This window comes from Anomaloglossus baeobatrachus, chromosome 2 (assembly GCF_048569485.1).
Source record: "Anomaloglossus baeobatrachus isolate aAnoBae1 chromosome 2, aAnoBae1.hap1, whole genome shotgun sequence".
Lineage (NCBI taxonomy): Eukaryota > Metazoa > Chordata > Amphibia > Anura > Aromobatidae > Anomaloglossus > Anomaloglossus baeobatrachus.
The window spans coordinates 140294162-140309821 of record NC_134354.1 but is presented as its reverse complement, the minus strand read 5'-3'; the positions used below and the strand labels follow the sequence as shown (position 1 = coordinate 140309821).

Below are 15660 nucleotides of genomic sequence, written 5' to 3'. Positions count from 1 at the left end.
CAACTTCCCTTTCAAAAGGCTGCTTATCAACGTCCCCAACAACCAGCTAGGTCGCTCTGCAGGTCCGGATCACTGTTGAGTTGTTGGCCAGGTTTGCCTGTTTGAACGCTCACCAGCGACTTAGCAGAGACTTAGGGAGGTCGCTGTTACGTCACAAAACCGGTGACGTTACAGCGATGTCCTTTGCGATGTTGCAGTGTGTAAACCCAGCTTAAGACTTTAATTGGGTTGTACTCATTTTTGCATCATAATCTTGAATGTATTTGTTAGGAAAATTACTTTTTTTGGATGTGTAAAATAACAAATCCCACCATGGCCCACATTTGTGGGAGTATTTTGTGCTATGGAATCCCGTAGAAAATGTTAATTCTGAAAGGAATAAAAGGTTTTCTTGCAAATCTGTTGGGGTGTACTGAATATATGCTGAGCGCTCTATATATAGCATACAGTGCAAAAGGTTTTGGTAGGTGTGGAAAAAATGCTGCAAAGTAAGAATGCTTTCAAAGAGAGTTAATAGGTTTTTTTTTTAAATTAACAAAACGCAAAGTGAGTTAATAAAAGATAGATCTAAATCAAATCCATGTTTGATATGACCACCCTTTGGCTGGTGCCACACGGGGATTACTGCAATCCCCTCGCATGACACTCGGCTTACACTGGCAGTACAGCAGAGCCGAGTGTCATGCGAGTGTCTCTGCGACTGTGGGGGGCAGGCCGGCGCTGCGGAAGGGAGTGAGGGATTTATCTCCCTCTCTCCTCCGTAGCCGGCTATTGCCATTCTCGCCCTGCATTTGCAGTATACCGGTGTAATGCGAGTGCAGTGCGATTTTTCTCTCGCCCCATAGACTTGAATGGGTGCGAGAGAAACCAGGATCGCATTACAGTCGCAGCATACTGCGATTGTTTTCTCGGTCCGATTAGGGCTGAGAAAATAAATGCTCATGGGTGCTGACACATAGAGTAATATTGGTCTGAGTGGAATGCGATTTTTTTTTTTTTTTTTTTTTTTTTTTTATCGCACTTCACTCGCACCAATTTTCATGCCATGTGGCTTAGGCCTTAGCTTTCAAAATAGCATACATTCTTCTAAGTAGATTTGATCACAGTTTTTGAAGGAATTTTGCAGGGAGGTTTTTTAGAAACATCTTGGAGAACCCACCACAGATCTTCTTTGGATGTATCCTTGCGCAAATCCATCTGAATTTTTATGTCATCTTAGACAGACTTGATGATGTCGAGATTAGGGCATAGTGGGGCCATATCATCACTTTCATCCCCTTCGCGGCATTAGGCTATGTGCCCACGTTTGTGCTCTGCACCGCAGCGTTTTTTCACTGCATGTCCGCTTCAGAGCGCAGCTGAAAAGCTCCGTTCTGAAACTTTGGTGACTGCAGAATTCGTGCGCTCTGGATGCTGCCTCTTCCTATAGACAGAATGGAGACAGCATGCAAAGCGCACGAAAGAAGTGACATGTTGCTTTTTAGAACGCAGCGATTTGGCAGCCTGCAAATCGCTGCGTTCTAAAACGCAACGTGAGCTTGGATTATGCACAATCTTCATAGATTGTGCAGGGGACGCAGGTCGCATGCAATACGCACACGTGGGCACAGAGCCTTAGACGTACATGTATGTCAGAGGTCATGTCCCTGCCTTTGATCTGGGCTTACACGCTGAGTTTGCATCTTTCAAGGCAGATGATGGCTGATTTAATGAGCCAACATTTTTCTTTTAAGGGCTATGGGTGGCTGATAACCTCTTAAATGCTGCTGTGAATCTCTGACAGCGACATTTAACACGCGCCGGCAGAGGGGTGCATCATCCCACGTGCGTATTGACGTTCTCCTGCCGTTATCGTGGGGCGTTGATGGGTTGTCGTGACATTCAAGGGTCTGCTGAAGACCCTGTGCCTCTCCTTATGATTGTCCTATGAAGTCAGCATTTAGCTGGCCTTCATAGCAGATCGTGATTTTAGCTATACATAGCATTATAGCATTATTTATGCACTGCTGTGTATAGCACAAGCAATCAGACAATCACCGCTTCAGGTCCCCTAAGGGGACTATTAAATACAGTAAAAAGTAAAAAAAATGTTCTTAAAATTATGAAAAAAAACCCCAAACTCCCACAAGTTCAAATCACCCCCTTTTGTCCCATTAATAATAATAGTTACAAAAAAATACACTTATTTGGTATCACGGTGTTCGTAGAGATGTAATCTATCAATCTTAAAATAAATTAATATAATTGGTAAACGGCGTAATAAGAACAAAAAAAAATACAGAACTACGGGGAGGGGGGTTGACCACCGCAACATTGCAATAAAATGCAATAAGAATCAAATGCAATCATAAATGCAATCAAAACATCACATCTACCCCAAAATGGTGTGAGTAAAAACATTAGCTCAAGGTGCAAAAATCCTTATACAACATTACTGTATATCCCCAAAATTTAAAGTTTTACGGGTCTGGAAACATGGATACACAGGCAAAACAAAATATATTTTTTGTTTTTTCCAAAATTCCAAATTTTTTTTTACTACTTAGCTAAAAAAAACTATACATGTTTGGTATATGTATAATCATACTAACCTGGAGAATCATATTACTGGGTCAGTTTTACCATGTAGTGAACACGGTAAATAAAAAAAAAACTAAAAAAACAATTGTGGAATTACACTTTCAATGCATATAATCAATTTATTTTCCCACTTTCCGGTGCATCACATTATAAAATGAATGGTATCATTCAATAGTATAACTCGTACCGCAAAAAGCAAGCCCTGATATGGTTATGTGGCCGGAAAAATAGTTATAGCTCTAGGAAGAAAGGACGGAAAAAACTAAAGTGCAAAAATCACCCGGTTGTGAAGGGATTAATCCTCAGCAAATCTTGGACTTTATATGCTAAAATGGACTCCAAACTTTCAAAGAACCTCCACCATGTTTACTTGCAGGTTCACATTATTTTATCGCGCTTTAGCGAACAAATTCCCTTTTGTTGCAATCAAATATTGCAAAATTTTGACCTTTTTTTCATTTATTTTACATGAGATGGGAGCAGCTATGTAAGTTCCACTGGTTACTGACAGTTCAGAGCTTATCCAAGATTATAAATAAATTCACTACACTCATAGATTGTGATGCAAAAAGTCACTTAAAGATGGATGCCTGGTATATAGAAATTTGACTGGATTATAGGGTTGGTAGAGAATACCATGAGGATAAAGGTCCTGGGTTTAGCCAGCGCAGCAGCGCTGTGGCTGGTGATATGGTATATCCAGTATCCCATCTTTAAGCGACTCTTGACTAAGACCCAGGCAGGGTCGAAACGTTGAATGACTTCACAGTCGCCTCAATAAATTTAAATATTTTTTTGCATCACAATCTATGAGTGCAGTGAATTTTTTTATTATCTTGGATTGGACCCATTTTTCACTTGCACCACCACCCACTTGTCTGAGTGCAGACCAAATTTTTTGATCTATACCAGTTCACAGCCTATGGCACTGCGGGATATGTAAGGAATGTAAGCATGATGTGTCTTTCATCTACTGCACTAAGTTTCACTGGAAAACCATTGTGTCCTCAACGTTTCCCATATCTTGGTTGTCCTAAATTCCCGCAGCACCATCTTGTAACAGTAACTTCTGACTTGTTGGAAGTGAGACGTTACATCATAAACTCCCAATACAAGTTTATGAGAGCCAGAACAAGGCTCTCATAGAGATGTATTGAGTTGTGACCTTCTGCCATCTCCATGAAACACTGGAGCTGCTGGCAGGTCACAAATTATCAGAGTCTGACGGAGCGGCCGTGAGAGCAGGTGAATCCATCAGAGAGTGAGTATCACACAGTGGGCAGAGGTTTGCATTTAAAACACCACTCCAACAGTAAAATAAAAATAAACACTGGAGTGGTGCTTTAATGCAGAGAAATACAGGCAGAAACTTATTCATTAGTGATGAGCGAGTACTAAAAAGCTCGGGTGCTCGAGGCTCGGGCCGAGCATCCCAAGATACTCGTGTACTCGGCCCGAGCACCGAGCCCAATGTTATCCTATGGGGGACCCGAGTATTATTCTGAAATGACCACCGGCAGCATGTAGAAACCATAAAACTGTAAATTAAAAAAAAAACGTGCGTGTGTGTGTAAGCGTGCATATATATATACACGCGGAGTGGAGTGCGGGAGGGGCCGTAGCCGAGCGGGGAAGTGTCGGGCTAAAGGCACGGTCATGCTGTGCGGGCCGGCCAATCACTGCAATTCCACAACAGGGCTGTGGCATTGCAGTGGTCTGCCAGCCAATCCCTGCATAAGGGCTGGCTCTAAAAAGAGCGCCAACATGAAGACCACGAGTACAGCACGAGTATTGCGAGATTACTCGGTCCCCGCCGAGTAGACCGAGTACAGTGATACTCGTGCGAGTACCGAGTAGTAACAAGCATACTCGCTCATCACTATTATTCATCATACACTACAATCAGTTATGCGTCTGAATGCCTCCATATTTATTCTGCAGCAGGATAATGACCCCACACATACAGCCAACGTCAAGCTATCTTCAGCATAAAGAAGTTCAAGGAGTCCTTTAAATGATGATATGACCCCACAGGGCCGTCCTGTTGACATCATTAAGTCTGTCTGGGGTTACATGATGAGATATAGGGATTTGTGCAATTATACCTCCACAGAAGATCTGTGGTTAGTTCTCCAATACGTTTTGCACAATCTCCCTGCCAAGTTCCTTCAAAACCTATGTGCCAATGTACCTAGAAGGATTGATGATTAGATGCTGTTTTGATAGCTAAGGATTTGATTTAGATTTAGCTTTTGTTCATTTACTTTGCATTTTGTTAATTGATACAAATAAACTATTATTAAACACATCTATTACTTAAAGCACTCTTGCATCTCCGCATATTTTCCACATATTTTGCCCTCATAGGAAGAGACCTGTCAGTCTAGTGCGGAGAAGCCTCCAGGGATCATCCTTAGGTCCTGTGCGCACGCTGCGGATTTACCACGGATTTGCCGCGTAATTGCTGCAGAAAATGTGTCTAACATTGCTGCAGTCATTCCCCAGCAAATCCTATGGGTTTGAAAAAATGCTGTGCGCACACTACGTTTTTTCATGCCCACGGATTTTCCGCTGCAAAATTAATGAGCATGTCACTTCTTTTCCGCAGGTACCTGTGGTTTTTGCCATAGATAATGGTAAAAACTGCGGGGACCAATTTGCGGAAAATCCGCGGTAAATCTGCGGCAAAAACACGGGTGCGGTTTTACTGCAGGTGCGGGATTCTTTTAGAGGGTCCGTTTTTTTTCTTTAGAAAAAGGCACTTTCTAGTGCGCGATTAGCCTTAGACAAGTCATCCAGTTAGGCTATGTGCCCACGGGGAAAGTGTCCTGCAGATATATCAGAAAAGCACAGCACAATTTTGTCTGTTTACATGCTGCGGTTTTATTGCGGAATGTCCTGCGGCATTCTGCATTGAGGATACAGTACCATGGCTTCGGCACTGCATCCTCAATGCAGAACAAGTGCTGCAGTGATCGAAGCGTTCATACTTACCTCCATCACGCAGCACTTCACTTTCCGGCCGTGTGTGTGTTTGCACTGTGCAGGAGAAGGTGGGCGGGCCTGAACTAGCTCTGGCTGTCACGTGACCGGAGCCCGTTCAGGCCCCAGCCACCTCCTGCTCCTGGCTCCACCGCGCTCCTCTGCAGCGGAGGAAGTGACTCTGGTGTCTGCTATCAAGGCAGGAAAGAATGGAATCGTGTGAAAAAATCCGCAGGAAGAATTCACATGCTGCAGATTTCTCCGCAGGGAAATCCGCACTATTTCCGCTGCGGAAAAAAATGCAGCATGGGCCCAGCAGTTCCTAAATGCCATAGAAATGGCTGGGGACTCGCTGTACTGCGGATTTTTGAAAAATCTACAGCATTTCCGCGAAAAAATCGAGGCAAATTCCGCTAATTTTCCGCAGCGTGGGCACATAGCCTGGAGTTAGGTTAGCTGGCTTTTCAAAGAATGTTTAGTCTGAAATGCCACAGCATGTTTCAGGCAGCATGTATCTCCTGTTAGGTTCCCGTTAACATTACTCCTCGGTTTAGATTTGCTTACAAACTTCGAAAGCATTGTATATACTATGTATACTTCTAGTGATGGTGATCGTGAGTTTTTTTATATTTTCAGTTGGCCATGCACATATAAAAGTTTTTTGATCTGACAGTAGGCCCAATATAGACATGTATGCTCAGCCAAGTTGTTATGTCTTTCAAAAGACAGCGAGAGGCGAGCCACTGCCAGACCACTAGTGGCGACTTATCTCTCGTGAATACAAAGGATTGGGCATGTAAAATTAACATGCCCAATCTATCTCTCCCTCTAAGGGTACTGCTCCACTTGCGATTTTCCTGTGCGAGTGTGATCCGATAAAACATCGGATTGCACTCGCACCAGGGCAAAACTATGGGCAGTGTCCATGTGCGATTGATTTCTCATGCCATATCGGCATGCGGAATGAATCACAGCATTCTGCATTTAGCAACAAGTCTCGGCTCACGCACCCCCACACAAGCCTATGGGAGCGTGTGAAACATCGTACTGCACTCGCATGTAATCTGAGTGAGTGCGATATACGCAGAGACAGGCAGTGGAGGAGATGGGGAGAAAGTGTTCCCTCCCTCTTCTCCACAGCTGTGATCCGATCGCAAGATCGCATCACAGTCACATGACCCTCGACTGACGCTCGCAGCAGAGGGTCATTAGCATATCGCTTCCGAAGCTCTCGCATGGGAAGCTGTACGCAAGAAAAAAGTACCTTAAATCTGTTACTAGGAAGTCCCCAAACACAATAAAATGTCCACCAATCCTGCATGAAATTTTGGATCTGTCTGATTTTCATCTAATGAAACTACCAGCCAATCGGGCACTTCTCTCACCCCCCCCACCTTCTTTCACAATCTAACGGCCCGGTTGTCCCCTCAACATCTGCTTTTGGGGAAAGCCAGAACGTCCTTCATCCCCTCTCCTGTGAGTAATTGTTTATGTTTACATTCGAGCACGGGGAAATGCACATCAATACATCAGCAATAATACCCTGTGGGCCTTCACCGGAGAGATGTTCTGCATCCTCCAGCTAATAGTGAAGACTCCTTATGAGGGCCCCAGATCTTTACTTAATGCAGAGTCATCATTCTATGTACATTTTACGGAATGCAACACATTTTATAAAAGGTTTGGATCAAACAATGTCTGGTTTCAGATGCCATTAATAAAAACACAAAAATTAACGAAGACAATAGGGGATGAAAGATAGAAAAGCATACTGCATAGTCATTATGTAATGTAGATTTCTGCAATATTACCCTGACCATAGCAGTTTAAATTACTGATAATGATTTAGTTCTATAGAGCCTGGATGGAGCATGGAGCAGAGCATGCCGGCTTCTCAGCTCTGTACTAAAGAGTCACAGAGGCTCTGCGGAGATAATCTGCTACAATCCAACAGGAAAAATAAATGTGCATGGAATCAGCCTCATGCTCCTATGGGGTTGCTCTATTTTGGCTCTATACAATGGACAAGAGTTGTAAAACTATATTTTTTGGATTCTAGCTATCTAGCTAATCTTAAAGGGAACTTGACAAAGCTTATACATGCTGCCCGATCTGTGAGGAGCATGTATTAAAAACTGGGGGCATATATGTGTAGCTCTGAAACGCTACAGCGTTTTAAAACATAGCTTAATAGTTGCTGGCGACCGAACCACACTGGAGACTAGTCAGACAGGTGGGTCCACTGCGACTTTTCCCCTCCTGCTGCCCTGAACTGACAGGTCTATCCATTCATGTCTCAATAGGGAGAGACCTGTCACTCCAGAATAGCGGGCAGGAAAAGCCATCAAGGACAATGAAAATATGTTTTTCTATTATACACTGCAGCGTTTTAGCAGTAAACATACATAGCTAAAATCATACAGCCAGCATCGGATGCATGCTGCCCATGGATCAGGCAGCATGGATCAGCTGTCAGGATCCCTTTAAGCTCACCGTACACATTAGATGAATGTAGATAGGATGTTGCTACGACTCTCAGCTAACTCTCTCATATACAAGAGGGTTTGTTCGGTCGAGTGTTACTGTATTCTCATTCTACGGAAGAACAGTTTGATCAGCAGTCCAAAATCGGACGTTTAAGATCGACATCTTCCCCCACCCATCAGTTGACCAGCACCACCATACACATTAGACCATCGGTCAAACCCGTCGACCTCGGTGACTTTGGTCGACACTAGTCTAATGTGTATGGAGGGCTTTAGTCTGAATCTACTCATTTGAAGGTTTTGTGTTTTATCACTGATAGGTTCCTTATTATGTCACAAAGGAGATTTCTTCAGGTGTAAACATAAATTTCAGTAAGGAATTGTGTTCTAGGGAAATTGTCTTGAGAGTAGGAGCCTCTGACAATTCCATTTTTCATTTTCATAAATATATGCATTTACATCTAGAGGCTAATTATAATGTTACAATGTAAGACCACTATCATTTACCTCAGCTAAGCTTTAAATTCACTTATAGCAATTCTTTAATCCAGTTGGAAAAACTTTAAGCTAGAATCTTCGTATGCCTCATAAACTTTTCAGATGTGAACTCAACTTTTTTCTCAAGTGGATCTCACACTGAAAGTGGCCTGAAAAAGCACTAACCAAAGCTCAAATGAATGAGCAGAAGCTTTTTCCACAAAATGCCCTATAATATAATTAAAATAAAAAAAATATGCCCAGAAGACATCCAGTTGTCTTTTTGAGCATGTTGTCAGTGTTTGTGTTTGAAAATGAAAGGTGAATGGGGAAAAATGCAAAACGCTCAAGAAACAACAAAACAAAAGCTTAAAAAATGTGAAGAAAAAAAATGCTGGTGAATTGTGAAGCGTCTCTTTGACAAACTCAGCAGATTTCATCCCCGCACTGCCTCGCCTCCTCTTCTAAGCAGGGATGCCAACGTACTCACCACCATAGCCAATCAGCTCTCTCCCCTGCTCCTTCTCCGGTCTCCAAGCTCCAGCGCAGGTCTCCTGGCAGCGTTCTTAGAGCACATACATGTTCATTCCCTGCCTCTTAAAGGGGCAGCACGCGCACTCTTAAGTGTTTTCATCCTAAGGCTAGGAGCCACTGGGTATTTAAGGCACCTTCCCCTGTAGGGAGTTGTCTGAGTAATTAGCGTCCCAATGTGCCAGTTTCCTCTTGTACAACAGTCTGCTGTCTGCTCCTGTTACTGACCCTAGTCTGTAGATCCGATCCCGTCCTGCCAGTTCCAGTGGTGACTCAGTCCTGCCTGGCTCCTGTACACACTCCGTCCTGTCTGCTTTCCGTACCTGCGTCCCTGACCTTTGGGTCAACTGCTGCAGTACCAAGGACTGCCCTGAAGTGGTGCCTTGTGTCTACGCGCAGCACAGTCCATCCTCACCATCAGATACTCTGATGAATTTCTGGTAGACACTTAGTAATACCCCTTATGGGTAAACCCGATTGATGGCGCAGTGAGCCCACCCCCACTCACGTAACATGCTACTGTGCACATACCCATATTCGGTTTAATACTTCTGACATTCATGATCCAAGCACAGACCCTTATGACTGGGACTAGCTGCGGGTCTCTTGACTATAACTGAACATCCACATAGGCAAATGTGTTGACTGTTCATAAGGCCTAAAACACACTTCCGCAAAAAAAACGTACGTGTCTTACGGTCCGTTTTTCAGGGTCCGTGTTCCGTTTTTTTGGGGCGTTTCTCCGGTACGTATGGCATCCATGTGATGGCGTATGCGATCCGTGTGTACGTGTAAAATGTCCGTGTTTGTGTGTAAAATGCCCGTGTATGTGTACATGGAATGTCCGTGTGGAATGTCCGTTTTTGTGTTGCACAATGTCGTTGATACATGTCGGCTGACAGCAGACAGAGTTGCGCGATGAGAATGAACTCGGGTGAACTTCACCCGACTTCATTGTCATGCCGCGGCACTGTCTGTGTGCCGCGTACTGATTTAGCGGTCACCTGTGAAGGATTCACCAGTGACCGCTAATCCCCCGAGTGACTGAAGTGAGCAGCCCTCTCTCATACTTACCGTTCCCCGATCACCAGCGCGGCGAGGAACAGCTGTGCAGAGAATACGCGGCAACAATTACTTTGAATATGCCGGCCGCTCATTAATCAATCTCGTATTCCCTGCTTTCCCCACCCACAGGCGCCTGTGATTGGTTGCAGTCAGACACGCCCCCCACGCTGAGTGACAGCTGTCTCACTGCACCCAATCACAGCAGCCGGTGGGCGTGTCTATACTGTGCAGTAAAATAAATAAATAGATCATTAAAAAAAACGGCGTGCGGTCCCCCGCAATTTTAATACCAGCCAGATAAAGCCATATGGCTGAAGGCTGGTATTCTCAGGATGGGGAGCCCCACGTTATGGGGAGCCCCCCAGCCTAACAATATCAGTCAGCAGCCGCCCAGAATTGCCGCATACATTATATGCGACAGTTCTGGGACTGTACCCGGCTCTTCCCGATTTGCCGTGGCGCGTTGGCAAATCGGGGTAATAAGGAGTTTTTGGCAGCCCATAGCTGCCAATAAGTCCTAGATTAATCATGTCAGGCGTCTCCCCGAGATACCTTCCATGATTAATCTGTAAATTACAGTAAATAAACACACTGTCACGCTGTACTCTAAGATGTACAATAGCAGTACAGCGCAGTAATGTGGGACTGAGAGGTTATCTGAGAAGGTAGTTAGCTGGTAAACCACTAGGGGGCGTAAAAGTGGAGGAAACGTATGAGCAGGAAATTCCCTAGCAGAGGTAATACTAGTCAAGCCCACCAGATGGCAGTAGAATCGTCAGAAAGCCGTGTCACAACATGAGGTCTTGTAAGTACACAAGGGCAAAGTCTAAACGTAGTCAGAGGGAAGCAAATAGCCAGTAGCCGGGAAATCAGAGCCTAGAAGCGAGGGGGAGTGGGAAGACAAGACAGAATTAAGGTAAACAGATAAGGAACGAACAGGGAGACAGCGGGAGAGACACTGATGGAAACAGACAACAGAGGAGGTTAACAGGTCAGGTGAACACGGAGGTCAGGAGGGGCAGGGCAGACAACAGGACACTCAAGAGCAGAACACAGCAGAGCCAGAAGTATCACTGGCGAAGTCCAAGAGAAACAGTGCCCTAATAGCAGCCTGACCTCCAGAACGAGGCAGAAAGGATTAACCCCTAACGTGACTTGCATCAGAAGTGAAACTAAAAAAAAGGCTCAGCTCCAGCTGAGCCAGGAGTCAATCATGACACACACACACCCGAACAATCCTTTATTAGAAGAAAAACCCCACTAACAAATTGCCTTGTTCACCAATTTAATAAGCCCGAAAAAGCCCTCCATGTCCGGCGTACTCCAGGATGGTCCAGCGTCGCATCCAGCTCTGCTGCATGGAGGTGACCGGAGCTGCAGCACACACCGCTGCTCCAGTCAGCTCCACGCAGCTAATGAAGGGAATAGCGCGTGCTGCCGTCCAAAAACGGACATGTTGTCCGTGTAGAAAAGCGCACACACGTACTTACCACACGGACACATGTTCCGTGCGATTTTACGTGTGTGTGCCATCTACCATAGAATAACATGGGTCTCCGTGTGTACGTGTCTCCGGTACTTGCAAATACGTACCGCACACGTACAAATTAAACGGATGTGTGTTGCGGGTCTAAGACCCGCAGCCACTCCGGACATCGCGTTCCCTACTTGGACCGTGAATATTGAACTTGTGGAACTAGTTTTAGGATGAAACCAGAAGTGCGGTTGGCTACTGTAGTCTCTTGGCTATGAGTCGTTTGTACTACTCCTATCAGCCGAACATCAAGGAGTCAAATTTATCAAAATTGTCTAATATTGTCCATAGCAACCAATCACAGTGCAGCTTCAATTTTAACACAGCTGATTAGTCGCTTTGGGAATGATGGACAGTTTTTCCTTTGAGAGAGCTTTGATAAATGAGGCCTAATGGTTTGTTTTTGCGCAACTACTGGTAGAATTGACCTATCCCTATAATATTCTGCCAAAAACATGAATACACTTTTTATAGGGAATCCGTCACCAGGTTTTTGCCACCTAATCTGAGAAAAGCATAACATAGGGGCAGAGATCCTGATTCCAGTGATGTGTCACTTACTGGGCTGCTTAGTGTAGTTTTGATAAAATCACTGTTTAATCAGCAGTAGATTATCATTAGAGGACTACTTGGCGTGCTGCCAGGTAGTCCAGCATATTCATGAGCTTTGTATAACTGCTAGATCTGCAGCAGAGAACCTTGTTTTTATCAAAATGACAGCAAACAGCTCAGTAAGTGACACATCGCTGGAATCAGGGTCTCTGTCTCTACATTATGCTGCTCTCAGATGGGGGAGCAAAAACCTGGTGACAGGTTCCCTATATACCCAGCAGTTTTGGGGTTCAGAAACATGAGCATCATTTGTTACTGTTCTACTTCAGCCTATAAATGCTGACTAGGCTTAAATACATTATTAAAATCATAGATAAATTCTTTTCATTAGGTTCCTTTGATTTTACTTAATAATTTCGGCTTGATCTCCGCAAGCTAGACATTTTTGTCAGCATTCTTTCGCCTTTGGTAGCAGCTTACACTTATTGAACAAAGCCTTGCATTGTATATGTATTACTAATGTTGTTGAGGTCAACTCTGGGAGGAATGTAGACATACTATATGCTTATGTGAAATATTTAATTATTTTAAATAGGGTTACAGGGCACGTCAGTATATTTTTACAAAAGTCGTCTTGTTCGCAGCTGTATGTGCTTCTGCTGCACTATGTGGCCCTATGAGATGGGAGTTCTGCTTACCAGACACTTTCTCAGTCATTGTTGCTCAGAGCTTCACTTGTTTGTGTTTAATGTCTCATTTAACACATCAATATGACTCTGCAAATCCTTAGATGACTCGCATGTGCGCTGAGTTGTGTAATTCATATAGGAAAGCATTGCACAGAAGGCATCACAAAGGTAATGCTTGTTTAAGGTAAATCATTCTATACCAGGGCTGGGCAAAGTGCGGCCCACAGGCCACATCCGGCTCTCTTGTGTTCCAGTCTGGCCTGCGAACCGATACAGCCGAAGGGATGAAAACAGTGGCCACTGGGCCACCCTATGCCCTCCCTTGCCACCCATCCACCGCTACCTGCTTCATGATGTCACCGCAATTTGCATCCTCAGGATGCAGAAAGTGAACACATTAATGGAGGACAGGCCGCTCCGTTTCCACCAATCAGCATCAGGCACAGCAGACGCGATGACATCACATCATCGCGTGTGCTGTGCGGAGCCTCAATGCATCGAAGGCCGGAGCAGAGAACCAGGGGAAAGGGAGTGAGGGTTGTGGTATTTTTTTTTTTTTTTTCATGTGTATGGTATGCTTGCATGTATGTAAAAGGCTGTGTGGGGGCTCATAATCTCTATAGGGGAATATGCAGGGGCTCATAAATGTATATATGAGGCTCAGAGATGTATATAGGAAGCTATGTGGGGTCTCAATCTGTATGTATGAAGCTATGTGGGGCTCATAATGTAGATAGGAAGACTATGTGAGGGCTTACACAGTATATATAGCAGGCTATATGGAGCTCATAATGTATTAAGGAAGCTATGTGAGGGTTCGTGCTGTATTTAGGAGACTGTGTGGGAGCTCATACTGTATTTAGAAGGCTATATGGGGGCTCACAGTGTATATAGAAGGGCTATGTAGAGGGTCACATTGTATAGAGGGGGTATATGTTGTGGCTCATACTGTATATAATGAGACTATGTGAGAGGCTTATACTGTATTTAGGGATTTAGGGGACTATGTGGGGGCTCATAATGTATGTTGGGGGGCCATGTGTGATCTCATATGTTATATAGGGGGCTCTGTGAGGGCTTATCCTGTATATAGGGATCTATGGCGAAGTCTCATTCTGTATACAAGGGGGGCTGTGTGTGGGCTCATACTGTATATAGACAGGCTATGTGGGAGGCTCATACTGTATGTAGGGGCTGTCTGAGGCCTCATTCTGTATATTGGGGGGCTGTGTGTGTGCTCAAACAATATATAGGGGGTTCTGTGAGGGCTCATCCTGTATGTAGGGAGCTAAGAGAAGGCTCATACTGTATATAGGAGGATGTCCGTATATTCTGCTCAATTTTTAAATGATGAAATAAATAATAATATAAAATAATAATTATAATATATTAATATTGAGCAGAATTAATTTCAGCCTATTTGTTCGGCTCTACAATAATCTACAAATAGTCTCTCGTGGGTCCTTCGAGAAAATTAATTGCCCACCCCTGTTCTATAAGGAACCAAATTACTTAACACAATGAGGCTCCGTTCACGAGAGCATTTAAAAATTCTTCTTATTTTAATTGAGAAAAAAAATGGATTATTTTTCCGAGAGTATGTTTTTTTTGCATGGACTGCACTCGTATGGATAATATGGTGGTGTGTAAATGTAAGTAATCCAAGGTTTCATATTTTATTGCTTCAATGGGGCACTGAGACACCAATTCTGGCTTTCAATTCACCTTATTAGGTGCTGATTAAATATATAAGAAGGCATTCGGCATTCATTTACTGGCCTGTTTACACAAGACTACAAACAATGATGGCGACAAAATGAGCGCTAATTAGGCATTCTGTTCCCATACAGAATCATGTTATTGGCAACAGAACCCCTGTTTACACTGGGTGATGTAGCAGAACCCCTGTTTACATTGGGTGATGTGCTGATGATTTTTTTGGGCACATGAACAATACAAACACCCGATGAATTAATATTTTGCACACTAGTAGGATGATTTCCTGCTGTTCCTACAAATGGTTGTAGATTACCACTCATCTAATTACACGTACGTGTGTGTAGATACCGCCTTATGTGACCACCCGCCTAACCTGTCGTGCTAGCTGGGATGATAGCTACATTTGGAAATCAGTCCACAATTACATTACTTCACTGATATAAATAGTATAACTTTGTAGCCTTAGTTTAGTGAAGAGAAATTGCACAGTTATTATCAGACCCTTTGATCCTATCCAGTAAATAAAGATGAGTAAACTGAAACTGTAAAATTTGGGGTTCGTAACAAACATAGACTTTTAAAAAACCTCAGCGTCCGAGTTCGGGTGCTCTTTGTATGCTAACCACTCAATCGAGCATGGGTACTCTCAGTGCTCGGCCAAGAGCGAGGTGCTTGCAGTCTCCGAATGGCTCTGCCTTGGGGTATAGACAGTGTTTTCGGATAATGTGTCTCCAAAAAAAAAAAAAAAAGACAAAAAAAAACCCTGGTCTTCCTCCACCAGAAGTGCTTTATTTCAGGCTGGCTGTATGTGGCCAGAGAGCCGAACTGCCCAATGTTGTTTGGGCTCCAGGATCAGGTTAAGGTGAAGCCCGGGTCCCGAAACTGAACCCGGTCCAGCTGAACCCGGAGAACCCGAACTTCCATCGGTCCGCTTATCTTTACCAATAAAGCATTGACGTTAGTGGGCAAGAAGAGTAGAATCATGACGTCTTATACATATTTTGCTTTTTTTCTTTTTCCCCTTAAATCCGTTATTCAAAAAATA

At 44.0% G+C, this 15660-nt stretch overlaps 1 protein-coding gene across 1 annotated transcript in view; it reads left to right on the top strand.

Moving 5' to 3' along the window:
* The window catches only part of GDPD1 (glycerophosphodiester phosphodiesterase domain containing 1), a 152237-nt gene that overhangs the window by 63004 nt on the left and 73573 nt on the right, over nucleotides 1–15660 (top strand). The window lies entirely within an intron of this gene.